The sequence below is a fragment of the Talpa occidentalis genome, unplaced genomic scaffold (genome assembly GCF_014898055.3).
Source record: "Talpa occidentalis isolate TD23 unplaced genomic scaffold, MPIMG_talOcc4v2.1 talOcc4.15, whole genome shotgun sequence".
NCBI lineage: Eukaryota > Metazoa > Chordata > Mammalia > Eulipotyphla > Talpidae > Talpa > Talpa occidentalis.
Genome location: NW_023601543.1, coordinates 63,362,230 through 63,381,006, shown reverse-complemented (window position 1 = coordinate 63,381,006; position 18,777 = coordinate 63,362,230).

Genomic DNA, 18,777 nt, shown 5'->3' with positions numbered 1-18,777 from the left:
GTAGTCTCCATATAAGTTACTCAAAAAAATAGTGAAAACACTTTTGTTTCCCAAAGTTATTATGGTGGAAGGGCCAGGTGAAGAGACTGGTAAATTAAACAAGTTTTGTCTAACTGGATAACGACTTCTTGATACACTTCCTTTGATTGCTTGTGATAAACCACTTGATTTCCTAGGTCATTAGACTCAATGTCTAGTGACTTTATAAGTGACAAAGAAATTTCTTTTAAAAATTAGAGAATTTAGCTAATACCTCCATATCTGGTTTGGTGGACTCTTCACATTGGGGATGAGACTGTTCTAGTTTAATCTGGACATCTCCAACTTCAAGTATACTTCAAATCTGATTATAAAGCCTTTTTAGTATTTTTCTGTGTTACAGTGTTCAGATGTGTGATCTTCACTGTCTTAAATGCTAATACTCAGTAATTGACTAAATAGTTCATTTTACAAAGAAATAAACATGAAGGACAGGCCAATCCAAGCAAACAGGTTTCCAATGAATAGAACTTAGTGATGCAGAGCTGGGTTTCACAAAACAAAGTCCAATGGACACAAGAAGGAACTGAGAAAGTAAAATTTAACTTAGAGTGAGAACGTAGAAATCTGCCCAGCCATTCATTATGCTTGACTAATATGCAGATATAGTCAAATTCACAGTTAACAAGAAATTTCTCAGAATATGGCATCCCCCTCCTTGCTCCCTACTCCCTTGCAGGGTATTTCAATAAATCTGCCTTTTCTGTTCTCAAAAAAATAATAAGAAGAAGAGGATTACATTGCAAGTTAGAGCTAATGTTGAGCTCTTTATACACAGCCTTGCTTGGAGCCCACCAAAACACTGCTTTATTAAAATTCTGCTTAAATTCCTCTTTCCCTTTATCTGGTAAAATGCCCTATGGTTCCTTTGGTGTGATCTCTCTCATTGCAGTGGGTCAGTGAACCTGATTTTGTTCACTACAACAGGTTTGCCCCCTGGTCGTCTGATTGGGCTAACACAGAGTAAAGCTACTTCCGCACATGCCAAAAAAGTAGACAATGGGACTCTCAGTAAATCAGAATAAAAGTTTATTATAGCATAGAAAACAGTACAAATATCAAATCTCATTGAATCAGTGGGATCAGCTACATACTTAGTGGATTGTGCCATAGCTAAGGAACCCAGAACGAAGAGCTCGCCATGTTTTGTGGCGAGCATCAAACAAACCAGTCCCACTTTCCACGGGAGCAAACAGTCACATCATAGTCAAGTTCTGGTCTCCTGAACTACTTAATCGTATATGTGATAGAATCTACTCAATAGCAGGGGATGGCATACTTAGCAGGGCCATGCAAAAATGCTTGAAACACTTTGTGGACTGTATCTCATAAACTAGTGGGAAGATTAATTTTAACCTTAAAAAAATTTAGCCCATTACTTCTAGAGATTTTTGACAAAATAGAACACATCAAAAGGGAAGGAAACTCCCAATTCTAAGCTAAAAACAAGTTTAGAGAGAAAACAATGCTTCTCAAGGAAAAGCAAATTATAAGCTTGGTTTTTATTTTGTATTTATGAAGGAAGCCAAAATTATTTCCTCTGAATGTTACCAGAAGATTGTTGTATTAGGTATTATTGAGAGAGGGGTAGAAGAATAACAATGTATTCATTCATTAAACTAAGGATACAAAATAAGATCACCAAATATGATGAGGTCTTCTTCAGTCCTTCCGTAATTTCATTATATATGTTTTCTTAATTTTTCAGTTTTATCTTTTTGCCAACACAAACATCCAGGAATGTATTTGTTGTGTTACAACCTAGACTTTGTTGAATCCAAACTATTAGTTTTTGACAGTCATCAAAATATGAAATACAAATGGATGAATCTGTACCTTGAAATTTGATATTGAGTTAAACACATCCTATGGAATCATTGTATAGCAATTTATTTCACTGCAGAAAAGTGAAATTATATTGCTTAATATGTGGCAGCAAAGTAATAGTTCTGTCATGCTGAATTTCCACACTAGTCAGTTATTTCCTCTATATGGATGTTGCATTCAATTACTCTGATATTGTAGGCTATTATTTAATGTCAGAGCCTTTTCTCTTTGACAATAGAACACTTCCAGATAAGATAAATAATAAATAGATTAAGACACCATGTGGAAAACTGTATTGATGGGTAGTGGCACTGAACACTAAGCCCATCTGTCTCTGGTATTTTGGGGTGTCACAGCCCATTTAACGATTTTCCCAGTTCTAGATTGACCTCAGCCAAATACTGGATTAGGTTTCAAAATCATTAGGACTCTGAGCACTGACTTGAGAAAAATAGAATAAATGAAACTCCACCTCAGTAAAAAGTTATTTTTTTAATTTTCAAAGCTGGAAACTTTCATTGTATTTGTAGAAATGATTTTGGCTGCAGGAATAGACAATGTGACTAACAATGGACAGGAGTTAATTTCTCCTCACATAATAAGGTCTCTGGAGATTTGTGACTGCTGGGGAATTGGTTCAGTGTCTTAATTATATCAGGAGTCTCTGCTCTCTAACTTCATAGGCAAAAGATGGTTGCTGCACCTCCAGACATAGAATTAAGTAGAGAAAAAAAAATGGTCCCAGAATATTTCTCCTTTTCATTGTGGAAGAAAATCAGCAGCCAATGGGCAGAGAGAGAGCCTGCAGGAGCTTTAAATCAGCCATAAAACAAAGCAAGAAATGTCGGCTGTGATGTTGCCCTGTAGTTTTACCCACCATTATTCCAAGCCCCCATGCTGCTATCATGGGAAGAAATAACAATGGAATATTTTGAACAGATCCATATGTCCACCAAGAGACATCCTAAGATAAAGATTTTATCACCTAGTTCTGGCACTTCTCACACATGGATTACGTCTGATCACAGAGATACCATCCCCCAAATATAAACAATATATTCCCCTTCACACACATAGGTGTTAATTTCTAGATGCCTGCTTCTGAAACAGGCAAATGCTGTTACATTAATGTTATTTTTTTCTACTAAACCCACCTTTCACAAGTATACAATCTTTAATCTACCTCAGAGTGGGCACAGATAACCAGAACTCTCTCCCTAGCACTGTTTTCCCAGACTAGCCCTTATCTTTGATTCTGAAGATAAAGAAAGCTCCTTATTCAACGTTTCTTATCACAGCAGTTATTATTTTCAGTTGACCTCATTATAAAGCAAACCTCTCCCAGAAGCCCTCTGACAGATTTCTGCTTGTAGTTCATCAGTCAAGAAGTATGAAGCAAAGCCACTGCTGGCCTTGAGGGAAACCTGACATTTTGTAGCCTCTGGGATGGAGACCAAGTGAGGGCAAAAACAGATGACCACAGAAATTGAACTAGCCTACCAATACATGAGATAGGTGTAACTTCTATGTTATTTAGTTCTATTCAGCAGGACGGAGAGTATCAAAATTAAGGAGAGAATCAAAAATGACTGTCTGTTGAGAGTTCATAATCTTATTTCATTTACTTTACCAAAATACAAATTGAAGACACTCACTGTTCAAGCTTTTTTTTTTTTAAATAGTTTTTTTAATGTAGTACTGATGGAGAAAAGGAGATACAAGGTCAAGGTCAAGAACCTAACTCACACAAGGAGGTAGGGGTAGAGGGGATTAGCATAAGCCATTAACCCAGTTATGGAAACCAAGACCCTTAGGCATCAATGCCCAGATTAGGAGGCGCAATACCCAGAAACTATCAAGATTGCTGTAGGGAGTGTCAGAGCACAAACCATCCACCCACAAAGATGAGCCCCTTCCTACCAAAAGAAGACGATGAAACCTAATGCTGCCCCCTCAAAGGGGCAGCAGTCTTTCTGCTCACCTGTGACTATGCAGGTGCTTCTTTTCACCAACTCATCCCTCTGCAGGGCAGCAGCCTCCTGCCTGCGCGTGACCTGTACCAAGCTGGGACTTCTCCTCACTGACCTCCCTCAGGGGAGGCAGCTCTCCTCAAGGCCACCCACCTGCAACCATGCAGGCCTCTCTCAGCAAACCTGTTCCTTTCCAGGCAGCTCTTCCTGCCTGCTGGTGTCTGTGTAAGTTTCCTTTATTCCTCTGTCCCTTTCCCTAATAAACCTGCTCTTTAAATATAACTAACGGGGCCTCGCCTGGTGGCCCATCTGTTGAGACTGGGCTGCGAAGCTGCCCGCAGCGCCAGGTTGATCCCCAGCCACTGTCGAGGGTCACATATGGCGTGCAGACCTCTCCTGCTGCCCTCTGCTCCCCTCAGCAGTGTATTTCGTCAGTCTGCCTGTTCTGCTCCCCGCTCTGTCTCTGGTGAATCCTCTCACCATCCCACGCATCTGGCCTGTACTCCGGTTCTTGTATAAATAAATAAATCTTTAAAAAAAAAATAGGGTCAGAAAAGATTACCATTCCATTGCCTTGGAATTAAGATGCACTCACAAATTTATTAGTGAATAAAGTTGAAGGCTTTGTCAATATAACAGCAAAATCATACATAAGAAAGAGATCATATATCAGTCTGGGTTCAAATCCTGACTTATTTGAGCAGGTTACATACCTACTGTAAACTACAGTTTTCTCACCAATAAAATAGGGATAAGAACCCTTTTCCTGACTTTTAGACTTGTTTCAATAGATCTAAATAAAATGACACATACAAAGTGCTTAAAAAGATGGTTAGCACAAATTCATTGCTCAATAAATGTTGGCTATTATTTCTTTTTCCAATAGTCCTTTTTCAAATTAAGGTTAATAATCGTAAGAATAGAGGGACCATTTTTAGGTGGACCTACCTAATTGGCCATAATATAAATGTAGTGCTACAAATAATTTACTGAGTAATTCTGTTTGTTTCATGTAGATGTTCCTGTTACATTATTTTTCGTAAGAACGGAGCATTAATATATATTTTTCTCTAACACCACACCCTACCCCGATAAAATGCATTCAGTTTCTCTTCTACATGTGCCCCTCACTTATTGAGACCACCTGGAAATTGAGTTGAACTGTTTTTTGTTTTTGTTTTGCAGTTTGTAGTAATATTTCGGGTTTTTTTTCATTGACTCATTTTTGTTTTGCCAGGATATATCTTCAAATAATTCTTTGAAAAATAGTTTACATATTTAGGCACTGAGAAATTTTGCGGTTGTCAGGGCCTGGGGAAAACATTTCAGAGGTGCTAAACAAAAATGTTTTTATGTTCCCCTCAAGGTTGAATGCTAGTGAGACTAGGTATAAAAGTCTAGCATCAAAATAATTTTCTTTGAAAATAATCCAGTCAAAAAATGGGCAGAAGAGCTAAAAAGAAACTTCTCTGAAGAGGAAATGAAAATGGCCAACAGACATATGAAAAAATGTTCAACATCACTTGTAATCAGGGAAATGCAAATCAAAACTACCATGAGATACCATCTCACACCAGTGAGAATGGCACATATTAAAAAAACTAGCAACAACAAATGTTGGCGAGGATGTGGAGAAAAAGGAACTCTTGTGCACTGTTGGTGGGAGTGCAAACTGGTCCAACCACTATGGAGAGCTGTGTGGAGATTTCTGGACCTACTAAACATAGAGCTTCCATATGATCCAGCAATTCCACTCCTAGGTATTTACCCAAAGGACACAGAAACATCAATTCCAAAGAGCACCTGCACTCCTATGTTTATAGCAGCACTGTTTACAATAGCTAAGCTTTGGAAACAACCCAAATGCCCAAAAATAGATGACTGGATCAAGAAGATGTGGTACATATATACCATGGAATATTACTCAGCATTCAAAAAAGATAAACACATGCAATTTGCAGCAACATGGATGGCACTGGAAGGGATCATGCTCAGCGAAATAAGCCAAAAAGAAAAAGAAAAATACCGGATGGTCTCACTCATAGCAGAATCTAGAAAACTTAAATAAGGACCAGGAAAATGAATATAAGAAAGTGAAAATCAAAATCAACAAAAAAACTATGAACCAGAGACACTTTTTGGGGGTGGGGGGCGGGAGGGGAAGGATTGGGGTCAGAATGGGGCGTTTGCAATTGTATGGGGGAATATAAAAATAAAATTTAATATTTAAAAAAAAAAAAAATAGGAGGAGAAAAAGTAAGCTAAAAAAAAAAAAAAATAATTTTCTTTGGAACTTTCAAGATATTTTCTCATATGCCCATTGCTGCAAATTTTATTCTCATTTCTTTATAGATAAACAATATAAAGACTGGTTATTTCTCCTCTGTGTGCTTTTTGGATTATCTTTAAATTATAAGATCTGAATTTTTAACATAATGTATCTAGGTGAAGAATTCTGTAAAAAATCATCTCATACTTGGTATCTTTCATGAGTTTTGATAATATTTCATTTATTATTTCTTTATTCCTTACCTCCTATTATCTCTGTTTTATCCATGAAGTATCATTGCACGTTGATATTTAAACTTTTGGATCTCTCTTCCTTATCTTGTGATGCATCTTACACTTTTCATTGTCCCTTTGTGCTGTATTCTAGAAAAATCTGGTTCAGAATTCTCAGTCATCAGTGTTTAAGGCTGAGATGAAACCAGTATACACTGTTAAGACAAACTGTTATGAGTTTTAGTGGTTAAGTGTATATTCTGCTTGTTTGATACCTCTGCCATACTAGTCTGTAAATATTTTTTATGTCATTCCTAGGTATGTCTGCTATCCTTTTTAGCCCATTTGAGGATTTTTAAAATTTAAATAGTATATATTTTACTTCTAAAGGCTCTGGTTATATTTTTTTGCCTCACACTTTCTTCTACAGGTATTATACTTTTAATTTTAAAGTTTTCAGTTTTCTATGTTAGTTGTTTCTCCCATTAGGGGAGTCTATAACTTTCTTCCATGGTTTTGTGCTTATATTTCCTTGAGATACTCTGTTATTCTATGGATATTTTTTTCTGTGTAATAAATTTGGCATTGTCAGCAATGACAGGTCCTAGATAGGTTTCAGTTGTCTGAATTAATCTGTAATGTAACTCTCTCAGTAGTAAATCATGTAAGTATTTTTGCATGGACATTGTTATAGCTGTGTAATTACCTGTGCTCCTGTTTAATAGGAGTAGGATTTCCTTCATAATCAGGCAATGCTGCATGGAAGCTTTGAGGAGAGAGAATCTCCCTGAAAAATCAAATCTCTGGGATGTGCCTCTTTCTGGTTTGATGTGCAAGTTTATACTACCCACATGTGAACCCAGTGTAATCTCAAGGTAGAAGATCAATATAAAAAATTGACCTTTGTCCAGAGATACCTCCTCACGAACCCAATGTGTGCAAATTAGTAGTTTATTGTCTCTCAGTTCTAAATCCACCCTTCTTTGGCCTGCTTTGTGATAATGGACTTCGTAAACATTTCTTACTTGCCAGATACTGTAGTGTTAGGCTTTGTCAGGTGAGGGTGCTAGAGGAACAGTACAGAGTATGGTAGAGGAAGGATATTCTCTTTCTGGTCTGGGGTTTTCTTTTCCTGAGTCTGTGGTGCCGCTGCCAGAGGTATGCTGTGAATAGAGTGGTGTTCACCATTTAGCAGTTTTCACCAAGATCCCAGCAGGCGGCATCCTTGCTAGCAGTGTACAAGAGACCTAGTGGCACACACCCTCCAGTGAGTCTCACTGGCATCCAAACAGGCAACCTTCTGCTCACCAGCCCTAGCTCACTAGCCACTGGTCACCATCATCCTGCTGAGCAGCTCTCTGCTCACCAGCCTTGGCCTGCCAGTTGTGGACCAGCTCTGAGCTGTTGTACATCAGAGGACTTTTCACCATCCACTGGGCTGCAAGCCACTCTCTGACAAGGTTGCATTTCAGCTGGGGATAGGAGAAAAGACAGTGTCCTTTCAAGTTTTTTCCTTCCTTGCATCCTCTCAAGTTGTAGTAGCTTCTCCTTGCAGTGCTATTTCTGTGTTCTTTAGCATTCTCTGTTATCCTTTCAGTAATCACCTTTCATTAATTTTTTTGTGTTAATTAAGTTCAAATAACTGGGGTGATTTCTGTCTCCTGACTGGACTCTAATTGATATACCCGGCAAAGTAAATGCATACAGCATTGGGTACACATAGAAAGTTAGGCACTCCACCACTGTTGAACTTACAATAAAAACTATAAAACCTCACAAGGAAACAAACCAAACAAGCAGAAATAAGCAGACATAATAGCAGAAAGGATTAGTGTTCCTCCTCAGTGTATTTTAGGAGAATTAAAATGCTAAGAAAAGAACAAGACACTATGAAAAAAGAACAGATAGATTGGGGGGGGATAAGCAGGCACTGAAAAAAAAAAAGACAGGCACTGAAAAGTAATTTTAATGGATAAGTTAAATGGAAACTAGACACACACACAAAAATTGAACTGTGAAACAGATTTAAGGAAATGTCCCAGAATGCTGTAGCACACAGTGACAGAAAGATCGAAAATACTGAAGGAATTTTAAGAGACTTGGGAAATAAAATGTGTAAGTGCTCATAGTACGCTACCTTTTTTGTAAGAAAGGAAAATAAGATTGTATTCATATTTTATAATATTTTCATAAAAACTCGAAGGGGACATAAAAAAATGGGTAAAATGTACATCTGTGTGAATGTGGTTAGGATAAATGGTAGGTGTGGGCAAGAGTCGGGCTGATACGTTCCTTACAATATATTTTTTATGTTGTTTTAATTTAGAAACCATTTATGCTAGTGTAGGTTTTCTGAGAAGCTGAGGCCAAAAGATACAGGCTATACAAGAGTCTGGGGGAAATGCCTGTGCGTGTTGAAGGGGAGGGAGCCCCAGGAAGTGGGAGGAGTCTTCCAATCACAATGCAGATCTGATCCTCACCAAAGGAGGGGTGTATGATGCATTGTAAGATTATAGTGCAATACTAAGAAAGATTCGACCAGACTGATGAATCCTCGGGCCAAAGTTGACGTTTGAGGAGTCACGTTATGAAGGAATGGGTCTGCCTTAGTATCCTTGCCTTGCTTAGTCATTGACTGAGAGCAGTCTGTGTGAAATGTGGCCCTGTGTGGCCTCCATGCTAACGAGGTGGTGGATTCGGAGAGCAGCAGCTGAAGCCATCTGTCATTATGCTCCCTGTAGCAAGAGCTCTGAGTGGCATATTTTCATAGCCGCCACACCATGTGACTACATTTTATATTCAAAGAAGGGCAAAATAAAGACATTTTCAGACAAAGACTGAAGGAGCTTATCACTCACAGACTGTCACCTAAGAACCTGTAAGGGATTCACTTGAAATATTTTAAATCCTTAAGGGCAGTGTGTGATCTAGTAAGGGCTGGAACGCAGATAAATTGGTAAATGTGTGAGAAAGAAATTGCTGAATATACAGATAAATCTAAACAGGCATCAACTTTTTTTTTTTTTTTTTAGCATAGAAGTACATGGGTGTAGGCCAGAGGTGCAGGGTGTGTGTGTGAGAGGATTCACCAGAGACAGAATGGGGAGCAGAACAGGCAGGGGAAATATACTGCTGAGGGGAGCAGTGGTTGAGACAGGAGAGGTCTGCTGAAGTGATAGCACTGAGACTTGACCCTTAGGCCACCAGGGAGGCCCAGCCTATGCTATTTTTAAAACCACAAAGATGACAATAATGATTAATTTGGGTTTATTAAAATAATGTTGAATTAAATATTGGCAATGATATGTAAATTGGAAGGGGAAATTGGAGGTTGAGTATTTTAAGGTTCATGCATTAGGATGTAGTCAAGTTAAGATGAGGTCATACTGGATTAGGGTGAGCCCTAAATCCAATGACTGGATTTAATGAATAAAGGAAAGGAGGGGGAAGAAAGGTCTATAGTGGGAAATAGGCCCATGTGCTGATGGAGGTAGAGATTGGAGTGATAGTAGCTATCAGCCAAGGAACATCTAGAATTGCTGGGGAAGCCTCCATACGCTAGGAAGATTCAAGGAAGCATTCTTCTCTAGAATCTTCAGAGACAGCATGACTCTGCCGACACCTTGATTTGGGCGTGGTTAGCCTTCAAACTGTAAGCCAATGAGTGTATGGTAAATTGCAATGGCAGTGCAGGGAAACACTGCTGACCTACTTTCCAAACTTGTTGTACCAGTTTACATTCCTACTGCCAATTTATGAGAGATCCAATTTCCCTGCATTCTCGCCAGCATTTAATATCAACATTACAGTTTATTTTAGCTGTTTTAATAAGTTTGTACTGATAGCTTATAGTGGTTTAAATTTCCATTCCCTTAGTGATTAATGATGTTGAGTATCTTTTCATGTATTTATTTGCCATCAATTTTTCTTCCTTGGTAAAATATCTGTTCATGTCTTCTGCCCATTTTATAATTGGATTTCTTTCTGTTAAGTTTTGAAAGTTCTTTACACATTTTACAAAGAAAGCTTTTGCTGTATATATGTTTTGCAAATAATGTCAACCACACTATAGCTTATCTTTTCATTCTCTTAATAGAGAATTTCGTAGCACATAAGTTTTTAATTCTGATGAAGTTCAATTTATTGATTTTTTTTCTTTTATGGGTCATGCTTTTAGTATCATTTCTAAGAATTGTTCACCTAGTCCTAGGTACAGAAGATGTTCTCCTTTATTTTCTTCTAAAAATCCATAGTTTTGCACTTAAATCCAGGATCCATTTTGAATTCGCTTTAGGTTTTTCATTTATTTTTTAATTGTTTTTTAAAGATTTATTTATTTATTTATGTAAGCACTGGGTACAGTCAGAAGCGCCAGAGGGCAAGAGAATTCACCAGAGCCAGAGCGGGAAACAGAGCAGGCAGACCGATGAAATACACTGCTGAGGGGAGCAGCGGGCGCGGCAGGAGAGGTCTGCGTACCATGTGAGACCCTCACCGGCAGCCGGGGATCGAACCAGCGTTGCAGAGGCTGTGGGCAGCTTCACAGCCCAGCGCTCAACCGCTGCGCCACCAGGGGAGGCCCAGCTTTAGGTTTTTTAATTATTTTTTGTGCATGATATGTTTAGGCCAACGCTAACTTCCCTCCACCCCCCTTGGAGGTATGATTGTTGCAGCAGAAAACTTGTTGAAAAATCTGTCCTTCCTTCATTGAATTGCATTTGTACCGTTGTTAAAAACCAAGTGTTCAAAGACATTCATTGTTCAGAAGACCTGGTTAAACTGCAGAACTGTGAAATATCATGGCAAATTGTCTCCCCACTAGCAGCTGGGAGACAATTTTTTTTTCTGCAAAAAAAAAAAAAAATCTGTTGGAATTTTAAAAGGGGTTGTGTCAATCTATATAGATCAATTTGGGGAGAATTTCCACATTAATAATGCTGAGTCTTCCAATCAATGAACATGAGCTATCACACCATTTATTGAGATCTTTAACTTCTTTCATCCATGTTTTAAAATTTTCAGTGCATGTCTTATATTTATGTTGTTAAGTTTATTATAAGTATTTTTATTTTTAATATTATGGATGGAACTTTCTTAATTTCATTTTTGGATTGTTCATTGCTTGTAAATAGTAATAAAACTGATACTTGTATACTGATTTTGTACCCTGCAATTTTGCTTAACTCATTTAGTCTAGTAAGTGTGTGTGTGTGATTCCTTAGGATTTTCTACATATAGGATCATGTTATCTGCAAATAAAGGCAATTTTACTTCTTCCTTTATAATATAGATTCTTTTTTTTTTTTTTTTTTTTTGCCTTATGTAGTGGGAAGAAGGGCCCAGGGCAGGTTTTCTATGATTCAAGCAGACGGATAAAGCAGAGTCCTGGAGCCCCTGGTGGCTTTCTCAGGCTTTTATTGAGCTTTTGCATGTATTTTGACAAATAGGTATGGGGGGGGAAGGGTAGGAGGCCAGTAGGCCTCCAAGCCCCCAGAAGTCTTCACTGTGGGTTTCTCTTTTCCCTTCTCTCTCTCCTGTCTCTGTTTCTCTGTGCAGGAGTGAGAATTTCAATACTGCCCCCATGGCCCACACAAGTAAACAACATAACTTACAACAATGTAACATCTGCAGGTCCCCCATCAGGCATGGCAATCCTAATGGTGGGAGGGCAGAAAAGCCTGAAAACCATTTTCCCTACAATCCACCCCCTCAGGGTTTTCTGCTATACAGTCTATATATGTTATACAGTTTTCCCTTAACAAGCATAAACACTGCAGCCATGGCCCACAAAAGAAAATACAACTAAATAATGAAACAATACAACAGAACACAAATAAGTCCAGGCAGGGCACCAACCTAGTGGCAAAGGACAATTATTAACACCAGCAAATGGTCCACCACTTCTGGGACCCAACCTACTGCCCATGTGAGGGAGGGGAACAACTCAGGCATCTGCCCTCACAAGCCAGGAGCTTCCTTGCCAGGCTTCCTTGCCTTCTCTGGCTGTGGTCTTGGCCACAAGCCACACCGCATCCACCCCCAGGAAGCATTCACTCTTGGATTGGCGATTCTCTACTCTTTGGGGGTAATCGCCCAATCCTCAGGGTTTCTGTCTGGTCACTCCAACATTCAGCTTCCATAACCACCAATGCAACACGCAGACCTCTGCACTCAGGCCAACCCATTGCACAAGCACATGGGTCGGGGATCCATGGATACAAGCTCCACATGCGGCCTCTCTTAGGTCCCCTCTTCAGCTGTGGGTTCCACCACGAACCACCCGTCCCCCAAAGACGGGCTCCTTAGATCCTCACCCTCACTCAACAGTGAGGAGGGCATCACCCACAGGTGATTTTAAAAGACTCACTGGCCTTTTTTAGCATACTTAGGCTGCTTAACAGCCACTCAGGGCTTCCCAATCTCAGCACCAGCTTTTGCCTTTCTAAGTTGGCTTTTCCTCTGCCTGGCTGCAAAGAACTTGATCAGAGCTTCCTCCCTCAGCCAATCTTGGGCTCTTACTCTTGCCTGCCCTTCCTCTACTCTGGCCATTGCCTCTCTGGGCTGTGGCGCTAGGATTGCTGGGCAGTACACAGGCTGCTTTTAAAGACTGAGGCCCACTGGCCACCTCCAGATTCCCATCTCCTGGGGTGTACAAACAATACCATCCTCCCCCAGGTTCCCCAAAACAACATTACCCGGCGAAAGTTCCTCCACATTCTGGCGGGATTGGCAGACCAAGTCCATCCATCAGCTTTTTTCCCTACATCAGCAATGGCGAGCTCAGAATCGAGGTCCTTTCTTCCTTGATTCTGCTGCCTCAGGGGTCGTGGGCTGGTCCTCGCGGGCCATCTCCTCCCTCGGCCCGCAGCCCCCGGACCTTGTCCACCTCCTGTGCTCCTGCAGCATCTTTACCTCTTCCCGCAGATCCTGGACTCTGGTCACCTCCTGTGTTGCCATGGCACGTCCAGTGTTGTCACAGGCAAACACGGTCTGCTCCTCAAGCCCTCTGAGGCCTTCGGAGGGCTCCATACCCATCTAGTTCGAATTATCCTGCTGACTTATGCCAATTGTAATGACAAGTTGAACACAGAGCAGGTTTCCCACGATCTGAGCAGACCCCACCAGGTAAAGGAGAGTCCTGGAGCCCTCAGTGGCTTTCTCAGGCTTTTATTGAGCTTTTAGATGTAGTGTGGCAAACAGGTACACGGCAGGCAGGGGTGCCAAGGGGCCAGGAGACTCATAGACCTCCAAGGCCCCAGCAAGTCTTCACTCTGGGCTTCTTCCTCCCCTTCTCTCTCTCCTGCCTCTTCTGCTTCTGTCTCCTGCCTCTGCTTCTCTTGGCTTATATCTCAATACTGCCCCCATGGCATACAGAAATAAACAACATAACTTACAACAATGTAACAACTGCAGGTGCCCCATCAGGCAGGGCAATCCTAATGGTGAGAGGTCAGAAAAGCTAGTCTTTTCTTATTGAGTATGATGGTAATGGCAAGTTTTTTGTACATGTCTTTAAGTTTGTTGATCATTTGTATTATGTCAAATGCTTCTTTCTGTATCAAGATCATCAGATGGTTTCTGTTCTTTATTTTATTACATTGTTCATTTTCAGGTGATATTAATTTTCCTGAATTTTAGAAGGGAGATATGATCTTTGCAAATTTTTGGTTAGAGCTCTCTCTTGTTTTTGTGAGGTGTCCAAAATTTTCGTGGCTTAATTTCTGAGATCTCTGGCTTCTGTTCCCCTCCCCTACATTTTCTGGACCTGTTATTTCCTTTGTCTCTATTATCAGCAGCTTGCCTCCAAATGTATCTTTATCCTCAAAGGATGCTTTTACTGGTTAGTTCTAAGAGTTCATATGTTTTATTCAGATTGCGTTGGCTCTCTTAGCCCTTACTGCGGACCCATTGTACTTGCCATTAGACTGTTAAGCCCTTTACAGTTTTAGCTCCTGTCCTCTTGTTAGCTGTAGGAACTTTAAGTGAGCACTTGTTGGTCATTTTGTTGTTGTCAGATTAGTGAGAGGCCCTTGTTGCTTCCTTCCACCATAGAATAATAGCTATCACTAGCTTGTCCCACTTGCTCATATTCTGGTTTTCAGAGGAGATAATTTATCATCAGTTGTTGTTTGTACAAGTAACTACTCCCTTAAAAGGAAAGCTAGCAGCTGAGTAACTTGAACATGAAAATGGAAACCAAAGAGCAAAAGTGAAGTATGTCAACTCCTGGGAGCAGAACTGTGACAGGTGTGTGTGTGTGTGTACAATAATCCCTTTTTTGGACCAATCTTTTATGCACCGGGTGATAGAAATAATTGAGAGTGGATCAGGTGTAAACAACAATAAAAGTGAAACTCTTATCTTTACTATTTCTTTTTTTTTAAATGATTGGTTAGATTTTTTTTAAAGATTTATTTATTTTATTTATATAAGCACTGGGTACAGTCAGAAGTGCGGGAGAGTGAGAGAATTCACCAGAGCCAGAGCGGGGAGCAGAGCAGGCAGAAGGACCAAAGTACACTGCTGAGGGGAGCAGCGGGCAGCAGGAGAGGTCTGTGAGCCATGTGGGACCCTCCTCCGGTGGCTGGGGAGCAGCCGGGGATCGAACCGGCGCTGCAGAGGCTGCAGGCAGCTTCGCAACCCAGCGCTCAACCGCTGCGCCACCAGGGAGGCACTCTTTACTATTTCAACTGCTAATTTCTTTTTAAAAAATCTAATGAAAACTAAGTTACATTAGGGAAACTGGAGTTCCACTATACACAGGTAGTTATGAGTGGTGAAGAAAGCAATTAGTGAGTTGAAAAGTATTAATGCTTTGGTATTGCAATACCAAAGCATGTAATCGACTCCTTTAAATAAAGGTGTTTGAGGTTTTTATCATGGTGGAATACATGTGACCTGTTATTACAGTATATTCTCTGTTCAAGGAGGGAGACCTTGGAATTTGCTCCCAACTGCCATCAGTAGACAAGTAAAATAGGTAAACACTCATGACCTAAGTACAAGTGATTATACAATAAAGTTAAAGTACAACAAATCTGAAACCAGTAAAAGTAATCTAGAGGCTCTAGGTAGACACTTTTAAACCAAGTAACTGTGCCTTTGATTGCACCATAAGTTAATTTATAAGTATGTAGAGTCAATTTTTAAAATAAATATTTTAAAATCTGGCATACTATGTCATTAGAACTCTAGTTACTAAAACAGGGAATTTCCATTTTTAAAAAGTAAAACGTTGATCTTTTGGATATTTCAAACCCTCCTCCACACACACTATTATTATCCCAAGAATTTCATTTCAGCCATCTTGTAACATTTAAAACTTTTCCACAAATAACTTTATACTTTTGTCTTAAATTTCCCCAAATGTTTAAATCATGCATTTTAAATGTTAAAAAATCCCTAATACTCTTAGTAATTTAACAATGCCCAAGTATGGAAGTATAACTTGGAGTAACACTTCATTAGCTGAGAGTAATGTTCTAAAAATGAGAAAGAATCAAAAAAGTAAAGATTAACAAAAAGCATTAGTCATGAATATAATATATCCATAAGAAAAGCAGAGTATATACTTCCCTAGTCATTACATCTAATTCCAGAGCCATAGAGGAAAACACAAATACTTACAAAATATTTTTAATGTACATAGATTTAAAAGCAAACCTTAATTTTAAAGTCAATCTAGTTTCAAATATTTTTCTGACTACCTAGTATATTCTAAATAAATGCTATAATAACTGGTTATGCTTTTAAATTGAGGGAAGACTAGCTAAATATTTTAGTCAGGAAAATTAAAACTATGTTGCAGAGTAATGATGTCCAAATAATTTTAAAACCCAACTTACAATTAATGATCAAGGGCCTCATTAAATACCATCAAACAATTTTAATATTTGAGGAACACAGGTGCTAGTTCCAGAAACCTTCCCTGTGTCCTTCATCTTACCAATGCAATTTGTATGTATTGTCAGCTGAGAGAGATTTATAGTAAGCAGAGCTTGATGAATAAAACTGTATATCTAAAAAACAACAAAAAAAACCCTTGTATATCTAATAATAATAATATCTGTATCTGTATCTAAGAAATATTTGATTTATTTCACTTAATTCTTTTAAAAATTGAGATAACAATGAAAGAGATTAAGGTAAAAGATTAAAGATTTTCCTGGATATCAACCAGTCTCCTAAATTTGGGGGGTGGTGGTCAGGGGGTGGTCAGGGGGTGGTCAGAAAATGAATGACACAAGGAAGTGCTCATAACTGCTGAGAGAAGGAAGAAGCATACATACCTAAGTACAAAACAAACAAAACCCAGAATGTTTAATATCTGCAACCTGAAGGAGGAGCCCACATATACATTGACTGGGGACCTGACACACGATATTATCTCTTACAGTTATTCCTATTGCTATAGTCAAAATGTTGTGATTGAAGGAAGTAGAAGAAATAGTTTGTAGAAGATGCTTGTCCAGTTACCAGCATAATATTCAACCAATAGTTGAAACACGATTAGAGAGGGCAACATGATTCATTTGAAAATATTTATTAAGTACCATGTGACAGGAATGGCTCTAAACACTGATTAGAAAATAAAACAGATAAAAATGTATACCTTTGGGCCTCCCCTGGTGGCGCAGGCGATTGAGCGCCACGCTGTGAAGCTGTCCCCAGCCTCTGCGGCGCGGGTTCCATGCCAGCTGGCAGGCGAGGGTCCCACATGGTGCAGCAGACCTCTCCTGACTCGCCCGCTGCTCCCCTCAGCAGTATATTTCGTCAGTCTGCCTGTTCTGTTCCCCGCTCTGTCTCTGGTGAATCCTCTCACCCTTCCGTGAATCTTGCCTGTGCCCTGGTTCTTGTATAAATAAATAAATAAATCTTTTTTAAAAAAAAAATGTATACCTTCATAAGATTATATTCTGGTGGGATAAACATAAAACAGGATGCATAAAATTGTAGAATTTAGGGATATAGAGATAATGAAAGGAGGTACAGCAATAGTACTAAATGGTAAAGAGAAAAAAGTAATGCCAGGAAAGGAGATATTTGGGAGGTGATGATGGTGGTATGAAGATGAATAAGAAAATGAGATTAAGTAATATCCGAAGAAAGTGAGGGTGTAGTGGCAACCAACTTGCACAAGGCAGGTTCACTATCCATTCAGCCAGACAGATAAAGAGAGTCCCGGAAACCTTAGTGGATTTTTCAGGCTCTAATGCTCTCAGGAAACCAGGCACACAGGCACACCAGGCAGGGAGACTGGCATGCAAGCAGGCAGGCATGGGCTGGGTGGGGAAGGCTGAGAGGTAAGCAGGCAACCAAGCCTCCCAACACCCCATGAATCTTTAAGCTCTTTCTCTGGGCTCTCTCTGGCGTTCTCTCTCAAGCATGGTCTTGTGGCTGCAGCTCTTCTCATAGTCCCACTGCTTGTGCCCCCGCTGCTGGTGCTGGTGCTGCTGCCATTGCTTTTATCCCTGCCTCTAGGCTCAGGTGTGCACACTTACACATGTGTGCACACGCATACTCCAGGTGTCCACAATCAGCTACGCGTGCCCGGTGGCCAGGCATCTTCTGCATTGACATGATCAAGGCCGTGGGTCACAGCCACAGAGGCTAGAGGCATGAAAAGCCTGATTAATTCATTTACCCCACAGAGGGTATCTGGGGAGTAACAGTTCCAGGCAGAAGGAAGAGCAGTTATCAGGACATTGTGACAGGGTCTTCTCTGATGTATTAGACGAATTTCAAGAGGCCAGAGTGACTGGAGCAGTGAGTGAAGGGAAGAGAAATAAGAGATGAGGTCACCTCTTATAGTTAAATTTTTTTCCTTGAGATGAGAACACTTAAGACCTACTCTCTTAGCAATTTCCAAGCATACAATGCAGTATTGTTAGTTATCGTCATCATGTTGTATTCACTGAAAACTCATAGAGCCAGCAAGAGGACAGGACACCCTGACTGCTGTCATGAGAACAGAATGAATCAAGAGAGGGAATCCTCCCAAGATGAGAAAAACAATAGCTTCTTTAAATGATGATGCAAAAGTGAGATAGGATATCAGCGTGTGAGCTGTACTCCTGAAACTTACATAGTGTTATAAACCATGGTAAACTAAAAAGAAAGGGAAGAAAGAAACCATCCAAGATAACATGACATTTCACTCAAAAAAAAAAAAAAAAAAAGAGGGCCTCCCTGGTGGCGCAGGGGGTTGAGCACTGCACTATGAAGCGGTTTGCGGCCTCTGCAGCATGGGTTTGATCCCTGGCTGGCCTGGGAGCAGCCCATATGACTCAGCGGACCTCTCCTGTCTCACCCGCTGCTCCCCTTAGCAGACTGTTTCAGTCAATCTGCCTGTTCTGTTCCCCACTCTGTCTCTGGTGGATCCTCTCACCCCTGCATCTCTGGCCTATGCCCTGACTCTTGTATGCATAAATAAATAAAT